Genomic DNA, 19,585 nt, shown 5'->3' on the forward strand with positions numbered 1-19,585 from the left:
GACTACGACGCCAGCCCCCGAAAGCGAGATGCCGAAAACTCGCGAGAAAACTTTGCGATAATTCTCTGGACGTCTATCCACCCTCAGACCCGCTGTTTTCGCGGTATGTTTTCCCTCTTCCCTCTGTGTTTTTTTTTTCGCCCCTTTTTCCCCGTTTCTTCCGTATTTTTCTACCTTTTTGCCAAACAATGGACTCCCACGCGACTAGGGCATTGGCCGGACGTCACGTCATCTCGCGGAATAATAACATTCGTGGGTGTGGGAAAAAAAGAATAAATAAATAAATAAATAAAATAGGAAAGAAAAATTCACGCCGAGATAAGAACTGATCTGAATAATACGGTCGTCTCGTTTTATGCACGCTACCTTCGGATCTACTACACCGTATATGAGGATATCACTGCCTCGTGAATACATATGTGTGTGTGTGTGCGCGTGCGTGTACACGTGAGGGACGCATCTGTGTACATACATATATACGGCCATTAAGTTGATCCTGCTGCACCGACTCGGAGGGTCAGAGATATTTTAATACTCGATCTACCGGGTCCAGAGGTCCAGCATCATCCTAACAGGTGATGAAAGACACACCTGTAAAGGTGAAGGATCAAATCTTGCACAGCCAGTTTGCTGTCCGTGTCCAGAATCTCTCCACAGCGACTATTTCGTCGGATACTCTGAACCCCTGCACAACAACATCGACCGATCCCCATTAATCAGGTCAGATTGTCGTAATTGCGTTTTTCAAAACCCGACAAGAGTTTGCAAGCATTTTTTTTTTGTACAACGTATCCACGGGAATCTTGTTTCGAAAAGAGAAAAAAATTCAAGGATCCCAAGAGGACCGAGATAGTGCAACGCAAAGTTCCGAGCGAGATACGAAAAAAAAAAGTTTATAAACTTTTGTCAATTAATTGGTTCACAAAATATCGGTGATGGGATGATTAGAAAATATGAATAAATTACGCAGGAATATGAATTTAAATCGGTGCAAGCCGGGTAGGATTTTCAAATTTTCGACCTCTGTTTCCTTGATAAGATTACGACCTTTTGACCGAGTAAAGTTCACCCTGATTTTAGAGAACTTGAATTTTTATATCTCGGGACATTGCGTACTGAATGATTTTGCGTCTCTTGTAGTGATTTTTTCATCGCAGATATAATAATCAGAAAAATACAAGGCGTAGTTTACAGTAATTACTTGCGTCACTCGAAAAATAAGCTCGCTCCACCATCGGGAACGGTCGATTGCTTTTGAAATCGTATTACGAGACAATTTCTGAGAGCTCTGCGCGGTGGATAAAGTTCGGAATATGATATCTTGTATATTTGCAAAAGTAATAACCGTAGGTGGGTACTGGAACGAGGGTGTACTAGGGGGTGGGTGCAGGGTGGATGAAGGGTGGGAGGGAGGGGGGGGGGCGGGGGGAGGGTAGCCTGGCGACACTCGAATCTCCAGCTGTAAGGGTCCATCTCATAGCAACGCCCACAGTAGCTGAGATCGATACGAGCGCAGTGTTCTGGAAACGTCGAATTTTCTCCCATTTTTCAATTTCCAATAAGTATTAAAAAATTTCACCTCGATTACCGAGACCTTGGGCCGCAACCTCGCGTTCGAATTTTCGAAATACGCTACTCCAAAGACCGGGAATAAATTTTTGAAATTATCATTTGATTCGCACTTTCAGGCTCGACTTCGCTCCACTACTTGACTGGTCTTTGTACCTTGGTCGTACAGTACACGCTCAAAGTTTGTACGATGAAATAGTTAGGTACAACACAACTGCGATTTGTAGTCCTGCATGTGTTTCGAAATTTTACGAAACACCGTAAGGCAGAAATTCACGAGTTGCCGTCTAATTTCGCGCCATGATCCTCGAACGGACGCGCAGATTCTGCTCCTTGTAATCTATGCCCGAAGATCGACGGCAAACGAACGCTCTTGGATTCTACTTAAGTATGCGAAGGAAAGGAAAATTAATAATAAAAGAGCCTCGATGGCGTGACCGAACCTCCCTTTACTAGAATAACTGGGCCAAGATCTACAAGATCTGTTCTGTAATAAGAAGTGAAACGGCGGGAACATCGCTAAAGGTTACGGTATTTTTTCGCACTTCAAGATACACGGAGTCGAAAATTTTATTATTTACAATTGTTCCCACAAGTGTTTGTTCTTGTCTTTATTCTATGTAGTCGTCACTTAAAACTCCCAAGCTCTGAAAATATCTGCATTCGGGTATTAGGCATTTTAAGTCTTCCTCTATCCGTTACCAGAATCCCCGTTACTTGCAGAAGTATCACCACGCTGTTTACTGTCGTTCAGCGATCGTTTCAGAAATTAATTATTTACACTAATTCTGTGAATATCTGAGCACCTTGGTGTGACCTGCGTTACGTAAAAGTAGCGGAAAAATCGCCTCGAGAAGTTGCTTCGATACGCAACGCGAAGTCGTCGACAGTAGTAAAAGCATTGCTAGTCAGCCCCTGCTTGACTCGCCTGTCGGGCAAGAAATTCCTGAAAGGTCAGTTCACCTCGCATAGAAAAACCACGCGATTTTAATATTTCTGGTTTAAATTTCCTCCGCCAAGATTTCTGAACTGTTTTCAAATTTACACCGTATAAATTAACAAGAATCAAAGTCGATTAATGGCAAAAATGGCGAGTACTAGTCACAAGAATCGTACCCTATAATGAATCGAATATATATTAGCGTGCAAATAAATCCAACCTTTCGCCAAGTTGAGATAAAAATTCGGACTTTCTCTCCCGATTCTGTAAGATTGTTTCTTTTATTTTGTAAGCGCTATTCCGTTGAAACCATCTCGTTTGACGATCAAGAGAGAAACAACAACGAAGTGGAAAAACTGCCGAGCCAAATGAACGGAAGGCTGCATATACGCGCAAAGGCACTCACTTAGTGAGTCTCCGTGTCTCGGTCACGGGTAAAGACACTACCGACGCCATTAACGATTCGCACTCGAGGCAGCGCGACGCTTCGCGTCGGTTACGAGCCGAAGTACCCGAACGCTAAGTCGTTCGGACGAAGGAGCTGGGCATCTCCTCTGTACTGCGTAACGCTACGTACACCGGTATAAGGGAAAATGATACCACGTTTCTAGGGACGTATCTAACAATAAGGTAATCGCAAAGTGCATCGGCAAAGCTCAGTCAGGACTTAGAATTCTCAAGTGTAGTTCCATGCAGAAAACAAGTGCTTGCTAACCTTGGTCAGAATTTAAACAAACAGCTTTGCTACTAGTTGGTGCAAATTTCTACACACGAAGGAAATTGGAGATAATTAGATCTTGTGATATTTTTCACGAAATGTTGAACAATTTACATTATTAGTGATAAAAAGATTTTTCCATATTCGAGTATAGTTTATTACGATTATAAATTATGATTTCGTGCAAGTTTCACGTGTAATTATAGAAGTAAAATTATACGTAAAATAGTGTATGAAATAAATTTTTAATACGACGAAAGAACATTGCGGATTTTGCAAAGCATAGAATGTGCGTACAGAATTTAACATAAAATAACACGTAATTTTTGTCCGCAGTTCTATCCCTAGTAAGAATTTGTGAATGATTGTGAATTGGATTGTTCGGGTGAATAGTATACTAATTTAAAATTTTCTTTCGCTGGTTGAGCCATAAAAATTTTATTCAAATATTTTCAAAATATTACAATGAGTTGTATAAATTTCGTAACTCACGTAAAAATAGCAAAAAATGCAACGATGTTTCCGAAACGCGATATACAACATAAAATGAACGGTTTTCGGCCACCTTACTTCGGTATGGGGCCCCATCGATCGATCCATTTTCAATGATATCAATACCATATAAATAAAAACATGCGGTTACGTATGATACACAATCAGCTATGATAGTTATAAGCATTGGTTTTTGAACAATCAAGTATTGAAAAGTACCGTTCAACATTATCAGTAAAAAACTGTGCTTTCGTAATTAATTTATCAATTATTCAAATCCACAGTACCAGAACCAAGTGTGCAGAACGTTTTACAAGTACAGTGGCAAAGGCACAAACGAGGCCTTCGTTCTATTGCCTAGATTTATTGAATCAAAAAAGAAAAAAAAAAAAAAAAAAAGACGTTTTAACGAAAATGGCAATTCGGGGTTAGCGAGGACGTGAAATATCGCGTATCCTCCTCCGGCGAGTGCAATGAGGATAAATACAACAATAGCCGAGGCCTGAGCGGCACTCGGGTAGCCCTCTTAATTGGGTCCGCCATTTTCGGTGTTTCGGCGGGCGGTTGGGCAGCCCCCGCGCCCTCGCAGAAGGGTTGCACCCCCTTTCCCTTGCCGCCCGCCGCCACTCGGTGGGATCCCTCGTCGCCCGGCGTCCCCGTCTCGCCGCCCCCGCTGCCCCCGCATCAACCGTTCCGTACACCAAGCAAGGCTCGTCCACGTCCCGGACCCTCGAGCCTCGAGGCCTCGTTCGCTCGGCCCGAGTGGCTTTTGTTTTCGCCCCAAAGGATCCGCCATTTTGAATTTATGATCCCCGGACCCGCTCGGACACCAAAAAACTTTGGTCGTTAGCGGAAATTAAGGGACTACCTCGGTTTTCGTACGTACGAGGCGCGTCGTCATCGCCCGTAATAAGAGAAGAAATGGAGGGGGAGGGGGGGCATGGACGACCCTTTGAAATTTAAGACCCAACCGAACCTCCTGACACGTGTGATAATTACAGTACGATAATACTGCGGGCCGCGGATGCCATGGATTGGCTAATTCTCTGGCCAAGGATCAAACTTTGTCAAATGCATTGATCATGTTGTTTCCAAGTATACAGCAGTGAGTCTGAACTAATTTCCATTAATTCTTCAAAATTCGTGATATGTGCAGAAAAATGTTTTTACCTTTTACCTCTAAGACTAAGTAAATATAATATTTGGAAGATGAAGATGCTATTTTTGAATTTTAGCCAAATTTGAGATTTTCCAGCTTGATGGCTCAAAGCATTTGCACCTTCGCTCTTTTTTAACGGGCTTTTGTGATTCGAGAAAAAAGCAGATTTCGGAAATAGATTGCCGTGATGAACAGGAAAATAGATCTATTTGAAATAGAAGATCGTGTCTGCAGTTCTTTCGAAAGAAAAATTTTAAGTAGTTTGATAACTAACCTCAAGTTGCGAATAAGAAATGGACAATTGATCGCAATGTGAAAATTCCAGGGATAGTATAAGGGAAAATTAGTTAAATATGCAAGGGCGCAAATAAATTAAGCCCCCATCTCTCATGATAAATGTATACACGATAACGCACGAGGCATAATGGTGTGAAAATACCTAAGCGGTGTTATTATCGCAACGATTATTATATTTATAATTAAGACGTCGTAATTAACGTGCGATAATCGTTGTGGTCGTTATCATTCCGGGCACGTAATTCGGTGAGAAATCGTCGCCGTGGATATTCCGATAACTCGATTCACTGTCTAATAGTTTAGTACAAATCGAATGTCCGCCGGTCGGGGGCGAGCGAATGCAGGGTTCTGCAGTCGGCGGAGATGTCGACTTAAAACAATTGCACGAAGGCGTTCCGCAATATCCCGACGTTCCTAATTCGGTTACGGAACTAGAGTGTACCTGGGCTCTCTTCCCTCACATCCCTCCTCCATACCGGAGCCTCGAAACGTGCTGAGAAATACGGCGATAATCGATATGGATTTCCAGTTCAAACATGCGAAACACATTAACTTGGTAGAGGTGGCGATTTATTGACGGTTGATTAACGCCTCGAAAAAATTCACAATTTTCTCTTCGATGATGTGATTCAGCGATGATTTGTGAATTAGTCACAACAGAGGTAACGGGATGACACCCTTGCTTCGCTGAGGGATGATTTACCCGTAAACTATGATAGGTCGCGGTTTCCGGTAAACTTTGGTTCACGTTTAAACCTGGATTCTGAATCTGTTTCGTTAAAATTATACAAGTATAATCGCAGAATACTTTACGTGCAGTGGAGAATTTGGGAAATAGAATCGAAAGTTCTTAAATTCAATTGAATATAGAGAAGTTTCATGGATTCTTTAAATTTCATATTTTAGCAGTTTAGGGAAAAATAATTTAGTAGTTTATTTTCGATTTTACATTCGAAACAATGTTGAATCAATTTATCAGCAGGTTTCAAATGATACTGTGCAACAAACTTTCGTTACTCACAGACGATGAAACTTGACCGGGAAAAAAATTTAATTTTTCTTTAGAAAATCTGCAATTATAGTAAAATGGTTCGTTGTTGTAACTAAAAGGATGTCGACTTTCCATACAAGATAGAACAGTTTGATAAAAATCAATTTTGAACATAAAGCTTAAATGTGTGACATAAATTACACGAGGCTTGTAAAAAAATTGTATTTTCTTTCCTGCCGAAGTTATGACGGAACCGGTATCGACGTTTGATTTTAGTAATTAGCCTCGAAACTGAAACCTGAAATTGAAATTGAATTCAGCGGTCATACAAGTCGTGGAACGCGATGAAACAACGTTTTCAGACAAGACGCACGTATCGGGAGTGAGACTAGCTTCTCGATATATAAATGTTTGAATATTCATCGGACAAGTTTCGAGATGATCATTTCGCGATTAAAAACTTGCAGAGATCTCAACCACTCGTGTAATAACGATCAATCAAACAATTAGCATGAAACTTTGCCGTGAAAAGTTGCCGCGGAGCCGTCGCTCCTCTCAGATTAAAAGATTTTCATATTATTCAAGTAAAAAAAGAGCGACTCAAATACTTGCCTCGATCTCGCCCGGCGGTAATTTTATTCAGACTGTCCCGTTCTCCCCTCCCCTTATACTTCGGACATCGTACCCTCAGTGCCAGAATCGTTCCGGCCCTGCAAAAATGGGCCAGCCCACCAGTTTTGTCCACCCCTCGAAGCCGGTGCGGTTTCCCAAGCGTAGCAATTAAGCCCAGGGGCGAACTTCTGACTCAACACTCACCGGATATTTTGTCCTGCATTACCGACCCTGCGCACAACCAACCCTTAACGAGGCTTCGAACCCCTGGCAGATGTCACGGAAACCGTTTGTACCGACCCGGGTGAAACTACTCCGAGGGCGGTAAATGCGAGGCCTGATTACACTGGCCGTGCGTCTGTCGACTCATACCCAAGCGACGCCGACGGTTCCGGCACTGAATATTTATATCTAATTCATACCCGCGGACAGCTGGAAAACGCTTTTCTTTTGGTAAGTTATTCCTTCAGCATCTTATCGCGCTTTAACGCGAGAGAGAAATTTTCGCTATAAGTCAGAAGATATTACAAGTGAAATTAAGGTCAATGTAACTTCCGGTTTAATTTGTTTCTTTTCTTTTTTTTTCACCGCTTCGTTCATCGCGAGCCCTTTGCAAATTTATCTCGGGTGACCGAGTAATGTCAAAAGGAACACAGTACGATTCCAGGATCGCGTCCAAGAGCATTTTAGTTTTTCCTTTACGCTTCTCTCTTTTTCTTTATTTATTTTTTTCTTCTCTTCCACCGTCGGAGGGAAAGCGCTTGAGTCGTGAATGGCCTGACATATCGCTGCCGTGCCTGTACCTGACACTTGGGATTTTTCCATTAAATTTTCCAGACCCGGAATCTATCACTGTTACAGTCCTAGCGGTCGTGGAGCGTGTAAGTGATATCCATTACAATTATTCTCAAGCTTTCAAAGCCCGGCAAAAGGAGAAGCAGAGCAAGGCAGTGCGCAGGGAAATGATTTGAGAAGGGATAAAAAAGAAAGAAGAAGCACGAGAAAAGTTTTCAAAGGAGCGAAATCCGCGGGCGCAAAAATTCATTCGCGACATGTCGCTCAGCGATGGGGTTGAAAATTCGTACCGACTTTTGGCGATGCGCGTGATAATTTTAAGGTCAAAGTCAAACGTGCAACACGTATTAAGGCACCGATGAAACCTCGCGCAAATTGAATACGGACTTGAAAAAAGTCGAACCTCGTATTCAGAGTATGCAGAAGTTCTTAAAGTGCTATATAGCCCGGTTCGTAAGTCTTGTGCCAATATGGAGTCACCGTCTTGAAGTAAATGTAGATTTCAAAACCACATTCAAACAAGAACTGTCCAAATACAGATGCGGAGCTGCGGGGAATATTTGCCGTGACTCTGTAACTGCAAGGATATTTTTTTTTTTTTTTTATGGTTCCTTTGTTCTTCGCCTGCAAATCACCGATGATCTTGAACACGTCTCGTTGAAATCTTTCACACAACTTTGCTCCGGATCTTGTTCGCTTGGCAAATAGAATTTTCCTCAAACTAATTTCACGTGCAGATGTTCGAGATCTGTGAACGTAGCTGATTGTGACACGATTTGTTCCTTTCCATTAACCGACAGCCGCATTAAATCATTTATTACTTTACTCGGTTGCCGTGCAGAGTAAAGAAAAGGAGAAGAACGAACAGTTAATTTGCAAGGTTAACGAACAGCCGTCATTTCGATCGTCCGTGATGCCTAGAACAAGTAACTTTTCAGCATTCGTTGTACGTTCTTTACGCTAGGCAAGTCTTCCATTTCCATTACGGCAGAATAAATTTATGATGAAATTGTTACAGCAAGTTAAAATGAAAATCTTCACGGCGCGTAGAATATATGCGAGGGTCGAAAGTTTGAACTCGAAGAAGGCGTTTTGTCATTTTGGCGTGCTCGGCGGGCACAGGGCGTATTAACGGAATTTAGATGCCTCGTGTTTTTTGTAACACGGTCGGGCGATTCAGCCGGGTCCGTAGAGCCGTCGGACTTCGGCTAAAACCCAGCCTAATCGCAACCCTAATCCCGAGACTCGCAGGCGCCGGGCTGCTGATTCATTTTTCAAAGAAACCGCGAGAAAATGCAAATGCGGAGGGCATCTGGCAACAATGGCCAAGGTCTCACCCCCCCATTTTAAGGGTTGGTTTTCGCCTCGGCCCGAGGGAGGCTGCCGGGTAGGTGTGGGGCTTGCCGGCCATGCAAAGCAGCCTGGCCTTCCCCGCCGCGACGCCCCCCGTCGGTATCCCCGACGGAAACCTCGACACCGACCCCAACCCCAACCCCTGATAAGGGTGGACACCAGCGATCGATTAGAGGCCACCCCCACCAGCATCTACACCGAGCTTTCGCTACATTCTAACTCAAAACGCCGTCCGCGTTACGGTCATCACCCAGAAACGGTAATATTGATTATCTGCATATTTGCAATCACTTTTTGCGGGTCCAATTCGCATTTGTCTCGCAAACAGTGCTGGGAGTACCTGAGTGATTTACGGTAGACGCAATTTTACGCTTCTCGAACATGATCGCGAATTCGTTGTAGGAAAAAAAATTACGTACACGTTGTTTTATTTTATGTTTATTTTAAATCGCTTTTTCCAACGTGTTATATTCGACGATTCTCTGGTATTTCCGAGCCCTTGCTCTTTGTTACGTGTTCGATACGACGAGGCGTCAGAAATAGCGAACTATTTCAAATCTCTAATTCAATCGGCTTCGAGTTAGCGAGGGATCAATTATCGGCGAGAGCGAATAATGTGTTTATTTTTATACCGAGTTGCAACCCCGGCGATGTATACCTACCATAGATTGAAAAGATCAGCCGAGAAATTGGAAATAAATCTAAAGCCTTTAAAAAAAATTGGCAATAAATTCTGAAGTTAGTCCGGTCCAGTGGGCATTCCCACTTCCCCCTTGCCCTTAAATTTTAAAATTCCCTAATTCCGTGGAAAAAGGGGGAATAACACGGAGTGCGCTGCAGCAAGCAAGCGGAGGAGAGAGAGAGAGAGAGAGAGAGAGAGAGAGAGAGAGAGAGAGAGAGAGAGAGAGAGAGAGGGAGGGAGAGAGAAAGATATATAAATGGAGAAAAGGGAATAACTGAAAGAAAGGGAAGAAAGGGTCGGTCCAACGACCGTACTGGGAGTACTGCTCGTCGGCTATGCAATCGATATAAAATTCGGTGATGTCACCCTTTACGTGTTTTCGAATCTTCAATTTTTCCCTACTCCGCGGACTAAAACCCGCCAAAGATAATAAACCGGATGATTCGAAAAGGAAACGTTAAACGAATAAATTCACTCCGAAATAGAAATAAACAGATGCAGTGGCTAGCCATTAATTGATTCGAAGGGTAATTCCCGGAGCGATATAGGTACACGACGGCAGACCATAAACATAATAAATTTGTAGTACCGGTGTAAAATTCGTACAGGGTAGTCCGACGGTGTAAAAGGGAGGATGAAAAAAGCTGAGGAAAAAATTTTTCACAATGGCCTGTCGCGCTCCAAAACCCAAAACAGTTCGGGAAAATGTCATTTATTTTATTATTTATTTTCGTTTCCGGGCACCCCGCACGTATACGCGAGAGCGATTGGCAATGTGAAATGTAGGGAATGACACGGCTTCGAAAGGGACGATCTCTCCTAGCTCCGAGCTTGGGATATCCCTGCAGGAGCAGTAGCCTAATGCATTGTCGAGTCGAGTGCGGATTTTTAACCCTTAAAATTTAGCGAAGGGTGTCGCGACCGAGAGAGAGAGCGAGAGAAAAAAAATGGGGTTCAAAAGAGGGATTACATCGGGGATTTTGGTTTTCGCGTTTCATGTGCAGAGCCAAAGCCGATTTCCGATTTTCACTTTCAGCCTTGCACTCAGGAATCAGCCGTACTCGCTACACGTCTTTGTCCGCGGGTAAATTGGCCCGTTTTCCCCGAAAACTGGCCAGTTTCCACCTTGTAAATGCATTAAACACGTGTCAGGGAAAAGCTGGCGCCAGTCGTTGCGAATCAATTCGCCAGGACCTCGAGTAATTTTGTATTGAAACCGTTCCGATGGATTCTCTCGCTAATAACTCAAGTCAGCCACCTTCCGTTCATTAATCAAAATCGCACGGTTATTGTCTTCGGTTCGTCGTCTATTTGCCGAGCTCAGCGCTATTTACTAGATACTTGAGAATTCTAATTACACGCGGCGAATACGCGCGTCACCTTGCGACCAATTCATTCGCGTGTGCAAATAAATGTTCGCAACATAATCTATTCGCGAATCAACTGTCGAACGTCGCGTTTTGGAGTAAACTTTTGAACACCTCCAATTTTTCCCCCACACAGATATTATCGTCGAGTAGAAATTCGCTATTTTCAAAGAAACGATGAGAAATAAATAACCGGAAATCAGGTAAAATTATCCCCGGAATTCTCATATCGAAAAAATATGACAAATTTTTAATATCAAATTCCCGAGGCTTCGTCTTCATTGCCTTCGCTTTTCTGCTTTCCGTACATTTTCCACCAAAAATTCCAACGAACCACGAAGTTTTATTTCTTTCCAAGCGCACGACTTTTCAGCCTCGCTTAGTTCCGCGTATAAGTATGTGTAACATATAGCATTCCTGCGGTGAGACTGTTTTTTCTTCTCCTCATTTTTCGTCATATTAACTCGAGCCATCGACCAAACTCCCGATACCGCATATTCAGTTTCCGCGGTGTTTCCGAGGATCTTCTCAGCACCCGCAAGTTCGTTGTGTATTTTTTATTCGATATTAACGTGTAAGCACGTTTCATTTTTTCAGATTCCGTGAGCTCCGAGTCCCCCGTATGCGCAAAGTCGGCTATGGCCTGCGGACCCCAGCCTTTGAATTTTGAAAAGTCACGTTCTATGGGTGTGTTTGTTTGGACAACGGTTTTTTTTCCGCCGTGGGAAACGGGCCCAATACTTCGGAAGAGACGGTATCGATCAAAAATATATTAGTCCCCAATATGACAGTGCAGAGTGCTTTTCTCTCTCTCTCTCTCTCTCTCTCTCTCTCTTTTTCTGCAGAGGGTAGAAAACTTTTTCGGATCCCAAACGGAAACACAAAAGAGGCATACCTGCCGGGGGAAAAGGGTTTTGCTACCTGTAAAAAAACGGGGCAACTAAATTAATGATTTAGTGTCAGTTCCGATTCGGGGTTCCGTTTTTTCTCTCTCTCTCTCTCCGTCTCCCTCTCTTTTTTTGTGCGAGCTTCAGAACACACTCGCGTCTTTTGGAGTACCGCGAATCTCTACCGTAACGTTTCTTAGATCAGCGTTATAGATTCTGAAAATCTGCAGCCGTTCAAAGAACGTCCGACGATGAAACTGACAAATAAAAAGAATCTTTTTGAACCAGTGACCTGACGCCGTAAGATATATTAGGCGCGTTCATCCGTTTTTGCGATTCGTTCACGCTTAAAGAATTCTAGATTTACAAACGTCTGGTATTTTCACCCCTTCTTTCCAGCTCTTTCTCTTTTTCGACGAAATATTTCGCGAATGAACAAACTTGCGCTGTTTATATTCCCTTCCTTCTCTCTTCTCCTCCTTTTTTTTCATCGCCTAGCTCGCCCGTTAACCGCGCAAGATACGATACTTTTTCGCAGTTTGAGAACACAACGCGTTTCGCCCCTGCCCTCTGCTCCCCTCGCATGCATATACACGAACCGTTGCGTTCCGAAGAAGAGAAGAAAGGAGGAGTAAAAAACAAATAAATAAAAATAAAAAAAAATAAAAAAATGCCGAAGCGAAAAAGGAAAAAAAAACGGCAGCGAAATAATACACGGGCAAGATGTAATTGAAAATTATTGCCGAAAAACGCGTTCGATCGGAAACTAGACCAAGGAAAGGGTTAAAATACCAGGTACGCGAAACCTTTCGACCCTTCCGCATTGAATATATCGTACGGATGTTACCGGGGGTTGTAAGCACGTACATAGATGTGTAGGGGATGCGTTATAATATCACCGAAACGTGCTGAACCTCAACATGATGCTAAGGGCGGATGAAAATGGCGCGTGATTCCGTTCACGCGATTGTTTTCGAGCGAGAACGAGAAAGGAAGAGAGTATAAAGTAAACGGGAAACAATTGAAAAAAAAATAAATAAGTAAGTAATCAAATAAACGAAATAAATGTTACATTCGTCGGTTTTTTGAATTTGAATTTAAATTCTGCATCCCCGCGACTCCCTCGAGACACCGGAAACTCAACCCCTGGTCACTTCAAATGCAGTTTTCAGTTTCGCGTGTCTCTCCGTGCTGTAACCTTCAATTTTTGAACGCTTCGTAATTCCCGGGAGACGCCGGGTTCGGGATAGCGAGGGAGGACCGTCCGCCATCTAATACGTATGTAAGAAAATCCCATCGAAGTTGCACAACGTTTCGCGACGTGCTGCTGGAAAGTTCTCAACTTTCCACTCCTTGTTTCGGCTCGGTTATTACGCCGTCTTCGGGGGCTAGAACCACCCGGTTTTTGACCCGGAGAAAAAGGTCCAAGTACCAAGGTGACCCCTCGCCAACCCTAGAGGACCTCGAAGGACCCCGAAGCCCCAAAGAAGGCCTTTATAACGACGTGAAAAACCAGCTTTGACGCGGCTTGACCACGTGCCGGCCTCACCTCGCCTCCCATTTCCGGTTCAAGTTTCTCGTCAAGACGCCCTTGTTAATCGGCAGCACTTCTTCTAACACCGAAACGAAAGTCTTGTTATATTTTTAGTCGAGAGTAGACGCGGAATTGCGTTAGGCGAATATATTATACTCGGAATTCGATGCGTACAGTGTAGGTACGTGACAACGGGAATCCTCTCTTTCCGTTCTATACCATACGGACGGCATATAAATACGTAGGTATATTTTCGAAGAAGTTTTTCTAAAGGATACGGAATTCGCGCATAAAGGACGACTCGAATCGGGGAGCACAAAACACCACTTAGGTCGAGCTCACGCAGCGCAAACATGCTAATGGACGCTATACTATCGTTGCGGGTCCGTCTTCGGAAGGATTTCTTTGCCAGAGCTACTTCAGCTTCCTGCAACCCCGTTTTTTCGCGTATCGAAGCCTCGGGAGTGACAACCGGAAAGTGTATATTGCCCTTTTGCCGAATACGTCATACGCACGAATTTAGGGACGATGAAAAAGGTGGCGAGATTAATTGGCGTGTTATTTTCGCCTCGCGATACGCATACGAATCGTGGGTAGAATCGGCAAAAGCTAGTCGATAAACCGGAAAGTGGAACGGCCTCTCGGAAGTAGGATAATCGGATCGAAGTCAGAATCGGACAGTTTTGTCTTATCGAGAGGTGTAATATAAGGAAATCATTTAGGCAGGCGAGAAATGTGCCGCAGGCTTGGCCGGAAATAACGATTCAAGATAAGGGATGAAAGCTTGCACGGATTCGCACCTATCGGTAGACGCATCAAATCATGTTAAGATCATTTCATCGCGCCTTTCCTGCCCCGAGGTTTCCTCTTTTTACACTCTTCCACGTCTTCTTTCCCCCCCTTTTTTCCTTCCTTATGACCCTCATCAGAAGCAGCAGCAGCAGCAGCAGGGTTAGTGTATGACTGTAGATAATGCCCCTGGTCTATCGACTGTCGAGGGTCTATATAGAAAAATTGTGCCGCCTCATCGAGGCCGAGGAAGAATTCTTCACATTGTAAAAATAGAAGGAGAAGGAACGAAAGGAGGCTGCGTGGGGTGGAAGAAAAAACAGACACGAACCCTTCCGATTATTAACAACAAATTTTGCCCCGTAATGATATCGGTCGCTCGGTGTTTCCTCGGGGGATGAAAAACGCCATTTTGTTCGGAACCCTTCGGCCTACCTCCCCCGTTATATCGTATTGATAAAAAAAATACAGCCACCCCATTGGTCCGCTGGACAGAGGGGGGCGACCCCTTGCTGACCAAGCGAGACGCAATCCCTATGAATACACGTATCGCGGAACGCGTTGCGCGAACGAATGCTGCATATTCGAATTATTATCACATAAATAACCTGCTGATCTACGTAGATTTTCATCAATTACGAAGTTCCAATTCCAGTATTAATTTTTTTTTAATGAAAATATATAACAACGCGACACCATTCGCATCGTAACATTTTTTGAGAAACCTTCCGCGTCTCTATCGCGTGAATGAAACTAGTCGGTGGACGAATACTGTGCACTTTTCGCATTTGTATAGATTTAAAAGTATCAGAGTAAATTAGTTTTAACCCACTCTCACCACGATCATTTTAATAAATAGTAGTACTAACCTGTGATTTCAGAGCTCGACACCTCCTCGTTGATGCAAAAGAACTTCCCTCAAAAATTGTCAGAATTAAAATCTCGTTATCACCGAGTGCGGAAGAAACAAGGTACTATTTATACCTCCGTTTATTTTTTTAATAAAAATTCTCCAACTTATCTGAGATTCATCGGATAAATTAAAATCAAGGTACTATAACAGATCGTCAACTCGAACGTGGAATGATTTACTCGGTAACAAATGAGCACCGAACAGGCTGGCACTTGCGATCGCGATCGGGTCTTGAGATCGGAATCTTGACATTTCTTTGGAGCGGTGTAATGAAGAACGAAATGATCTTCTCGGCAGTGAGTTCAGACAGGGACTGACTGAACGACGACGGTAGAAGAGATCTCTCGTGAGAGGTGTGAGAGGTCCCAAACGGGGTGAATAGGCCCAAAAATCTTACCTGAGGCAACCGCGACCTATTGGTGGGGGTCAGGTATGAAAAGGTTTTTACATAACCCTCATTATGCAATGCCGCAGGAGGGCAGAATGAAAGATGTAGGAAAGCTCGACTGCTGCTCCACCTTTCCTGCATTGCACACCGTGCAAAACGGTACAGTCTCAACGTTCCCATACCTGCCCGCCATGTGTAATTGTTCGAGTTCCGCTACCTGAGATGCAAATACACACTGTATCGTACGGCCGTGTGTATGAATGTGGCGTGGATACGAAAGCGGCGCAGCTACAACATGACATATCAGCATCGCTTCGCCCGTTGCAGGAAAAATTAATTTAATTTATTTCTACCCCGCTGGGAAAGGAAGGTGGATGGATGGATGGTTGGATGGAAGCGTTCATGACGTCGACGCCATCTCCCCAACGAGCCAAAGGGTTGGACCAGATGACGCCATTTCCAATTTCCTGAATGAAAAGCGGAACCAATTCACACTTTCAACACCTGGCTCCCACCCTTCCTCCTTCTCGACGTATAACTGTTCTTTAATTAACTATTTCAACGGACTAATTGGCTTGAGAGAAATGACTCTCACCGGCATGTGAAACTACTGCAGGCCTGGTGGACGCCTGTTACATATTCGACGTCGTTTGTAGCGCGACGAGTGAGTACCTACTTTTGTTCTAAGCTCTGCTCTCTTTTTTGTATAAGAACTCTGAAGAATGTTGTTTTACTTGTTGCGTGATTTACGACTGGCAGAAAAAAAAAATAATACAAAACGAATAAAAAACCGTGAAAAGTTGGAAATTTGCGAGATGAGAGAAAATCCCCGGTGTGTTCGTCGCCGGTGCTGTGCCGAGAGGCGCGTTGATGGGGAGTCGCGCACCTGATACCCTTAAATTTTTCCCCAAATCGCGTCAAATCGGTTTTAGCGTACCTGCTGAGTTTCCGGGTGTAGCTGCAGTGTCAACCTGCTTTCGCCCGATGAAGTCGAAATGTTTGATCCACCCCATGGGGTGGATTACGCGCTTTTGACAAAAAAAAAAGTAGAGAAAAAAAACGACTACACAACGTGTCGAGCTCACAATAACTCTGGGGTAGTTTTGGGTAAAAAAACGTGAAAACCGACACCAAAATAAAAGGACGAAACTACGGGTGCGCGGGTTACATGTACAGAAATTGCCTGCGGCAAAAAGCGCATGTAATATACAGCAAATAACGATATCTGATTCACCCTTTGCACTTGTTCGAGTATCGTACCTATTATTAAGGTTTCTTTACCTCTCGCCCCCCCCCCCCCCCCCCCACCTTTCATTTCACGCGATCATATCAACCGTTGAAATCTCGTTCTCCTATCAACTCTGGCATCCGACCTTTCGTTGCGGCCTCTCAAGGACGCCGGGACACTCAGTGTAATTAGTCCATATATACGCACACGACGCCCAGACTAGACGGGCAGACACGCATACAGGCGTGTAAAGTAGAGCACGCAACTGTGTAGTATTTCTCTAAGAGTTTAGAGGCACGGATAATTGGGTACCTGTGGGATCCGCGAACTCGACCCGAAGTCAACGCCTGTTGTTTTTAGCTCCCACACCATCCGCCATCGCGATTTTAGCACCAACAGCCTAAGTCGACTTAGAGGGAACTTGGACCGCGGATGACTTTTTACCGAAACAAATATCGCGTAGTATATACATACATATAACCAGGCATAGGAGCGCGTGTTTAGACGGCACGGTATGCGTTTGTAATCGCCGATTACGATCTGAATTCGTTCAAGTATACCCAAGGTACATGTACAATATACATTCGAAGCGCGATGTTATCTGCGGGCGAGGAAAAAAGGTGTCCTTGAAATAATTTCCCGCGGCGCGACGTGATCCTCCAGAACGCACTGACCCAAAAAAAAAAACCTCCCCTCCTCAGACCGGGGTCTGACGTCCAATTGAGATTCGGATCAGTTACAAGAACCATTTCGCAGAGCCGCCAAGATTTCGGATAATTTCCGAGGCGTTCGGCCGGGTTGAAGAGCCCTCGAGATTCCGAACCGCGTAGAGTTCGTTCGAGTTCGAAATTTCATTCGGGGGCGAGGATATCCGGGGTGCCTCCACTCGAAATCTCCCTCTTTGCGGTGGCCGTTCGCCACCCCGTAGATACGAGAGGCCGCTGCTCGCCCGGTCCCGTTTTAATTTCCAATTTTAATTTAGCTCCGATAATTTTCACCGCTCCAACGGGTCTGGTGGAATCGGCGGCGCCGATGCGGAGAGCCACGCCAGCGGAGGAAATCGTCGAACGCGCGTAACGCACCCCGCGATCGATAGACCGCTTGTAATCCTCTTCTGAATTTTAACCCCATCTGTCGTAGCATGCGCATCCCGACTCGTCGTCGACCTATTTCGTTAACCGAGTTCAAAGGATTCGTACCTGGGCCCTAGGGCCCCGGTCCCGCAGCCGCACGGGTCCGTCGGTTGCGCAAGAGCCGAGGGATAATCCATTAACATAATTTTACATAGAGCCTTATTTAACGCGGGGAAACATTATATCCGAGCCCGCCAGATGCAAAAGAGGGAAATAATAGACGGTGGCGCGTAGGTATGCCTGCAAGCCTCGAAGGTCCTCAGGTATACGGATACTCGCTATCCGCAAGGGGTTAATTCAAATATTTAAAATATCGAACAGATTTTACACGTAACGGTCTCCGGCTACCTGGAACTGGTAACTCTAGCCCGCTCGAGTTTTACCCCGCAACGATCCGAAGGGCTCAAAGGGTTGCGACGCCGTGAGGATCCGGGAGTCTAATTTTCGAGCGCAGGTATAAATGCACGTTCGTTCACCGTTTTCCATCGAAATTAGGACCTTCCAGGTCGCCGCGATACCTTTTTATCCGAAGCCTCCCTAGAGGCGTTGCGCTGCTGCGCTTTAAGCGGCGAACTGGGACAACGCGAATTTCGACCTGTCTTTGATTTACGCCTCTTCTGACGGCCCATTTGTCCGCGGTCCCTTGGACACTGAGGGAGTATCGGCCTTATCTACGCCAGCCAGTCGCCATCTTAAAACCACCGCTGCCCGGGTGCTCGGGACAGAACTAACCTTCCCCCCCTGCCCTCGTTTCACCCCCACGACCCCTCCCTCCAACCACGCGACCCCTGCCTCGAAGAACTCGCCACTACGCGTGAATTAACCAGACGCCCTTCGCTGAGAGAGCCTCGCTGTTTTCGTTCGCCCACATTTTGCAGCTTCTTTTTTCTCGTTTTTCTTTGTCGTTTTTCTGTATTTCATCATGCGAGTATCGACGATCCAACATCGACACTTGTATGCAAAGAGTAGAACTCAGGCAAGCGATTCGACGAAATTACGTTTATTCACTTACACATCGAATTACAAAATAAATTCATTTTTCTGAGTTGAGAATTACCATTTTTTTTTTGTTTTTTTTTTTAAAGTTTTACGGTCGTATACGAAGAAGCTCACACGGAGAAGATCAATTCGATTGAATATAAACTTGTCGGAAAATTTATTCACGCTGATCGAATTTTGAACCGATCACACTGAATAAATTTTATTTTCAACCAAATTGTTAATCTGATACGTAGATACGTACCGAAATGAATTTGTTTTCCAAAATCGCAATCCGAGCATCAAAAAATTAATGCATAGATACCATTTTTGAGTGACAGATAATTATCGCTAGAAAAAGGAAATACCGATGGACAAGCGGAAATGCAAGGAGAGCAGAGCTCGCAAATTGGTAATAAGTAACACACGTCCGTGAGGTTCGGACGTACAGAGATCGGGAAACCGATTTTGAGAGAAATAGGTAGCCTGTGTACGTATACCTATCTGGTATAGATATAGACTCCGCATCATGGAGGGTGTGAAATTTGATCAATACCCACGACTGCTACATTTTTCAAGCGGTCTGCTAAGCTGGCCATATGTATTCTTATGGACCACCCTGTTTATGGGGTGCAATTTATTTCCGAATCGAAGGTAATGGCCGGCAGTTTACAGAGATCCCCAGCCTCGGTCGTTCGTGGCCACATTAAAATTTCAAACAAATACAAAAATGGAAATATTCCGGCCGCTTATGTGTTGA

At 44.4% G+C, this 19,585-nt stretch overlaps 1 long non-coding RNA gene across 1 annotated transcript in view; it reads left to right on the forward strand.

Moving 5' to 3' along the window:
* LOC124184672 overlaps positions 1-19,585 on the forward strand; it is a 33,940-nt gene that overhangs the window by 223 nt on the left and 14,132 nt on the right. The window lies entirely within an intron of this gene.

Source organism: Neodiprion fabricii, chromosome 6 (assembly GCF_021155785.1).
Source record: "Neodiprion fabricii isolate iyNeoFabr1 chromosome 6, iyNeoFabr1.1, whole genome shotgun sequence".
NCBI classification, from domain to species: domain Eukaryota; kingdom Metazoa; phylum Arthropoda; class Insecta; order Hymenoptera; family Diprionidae; genus Neodiprion; species Neodiprion fabricii.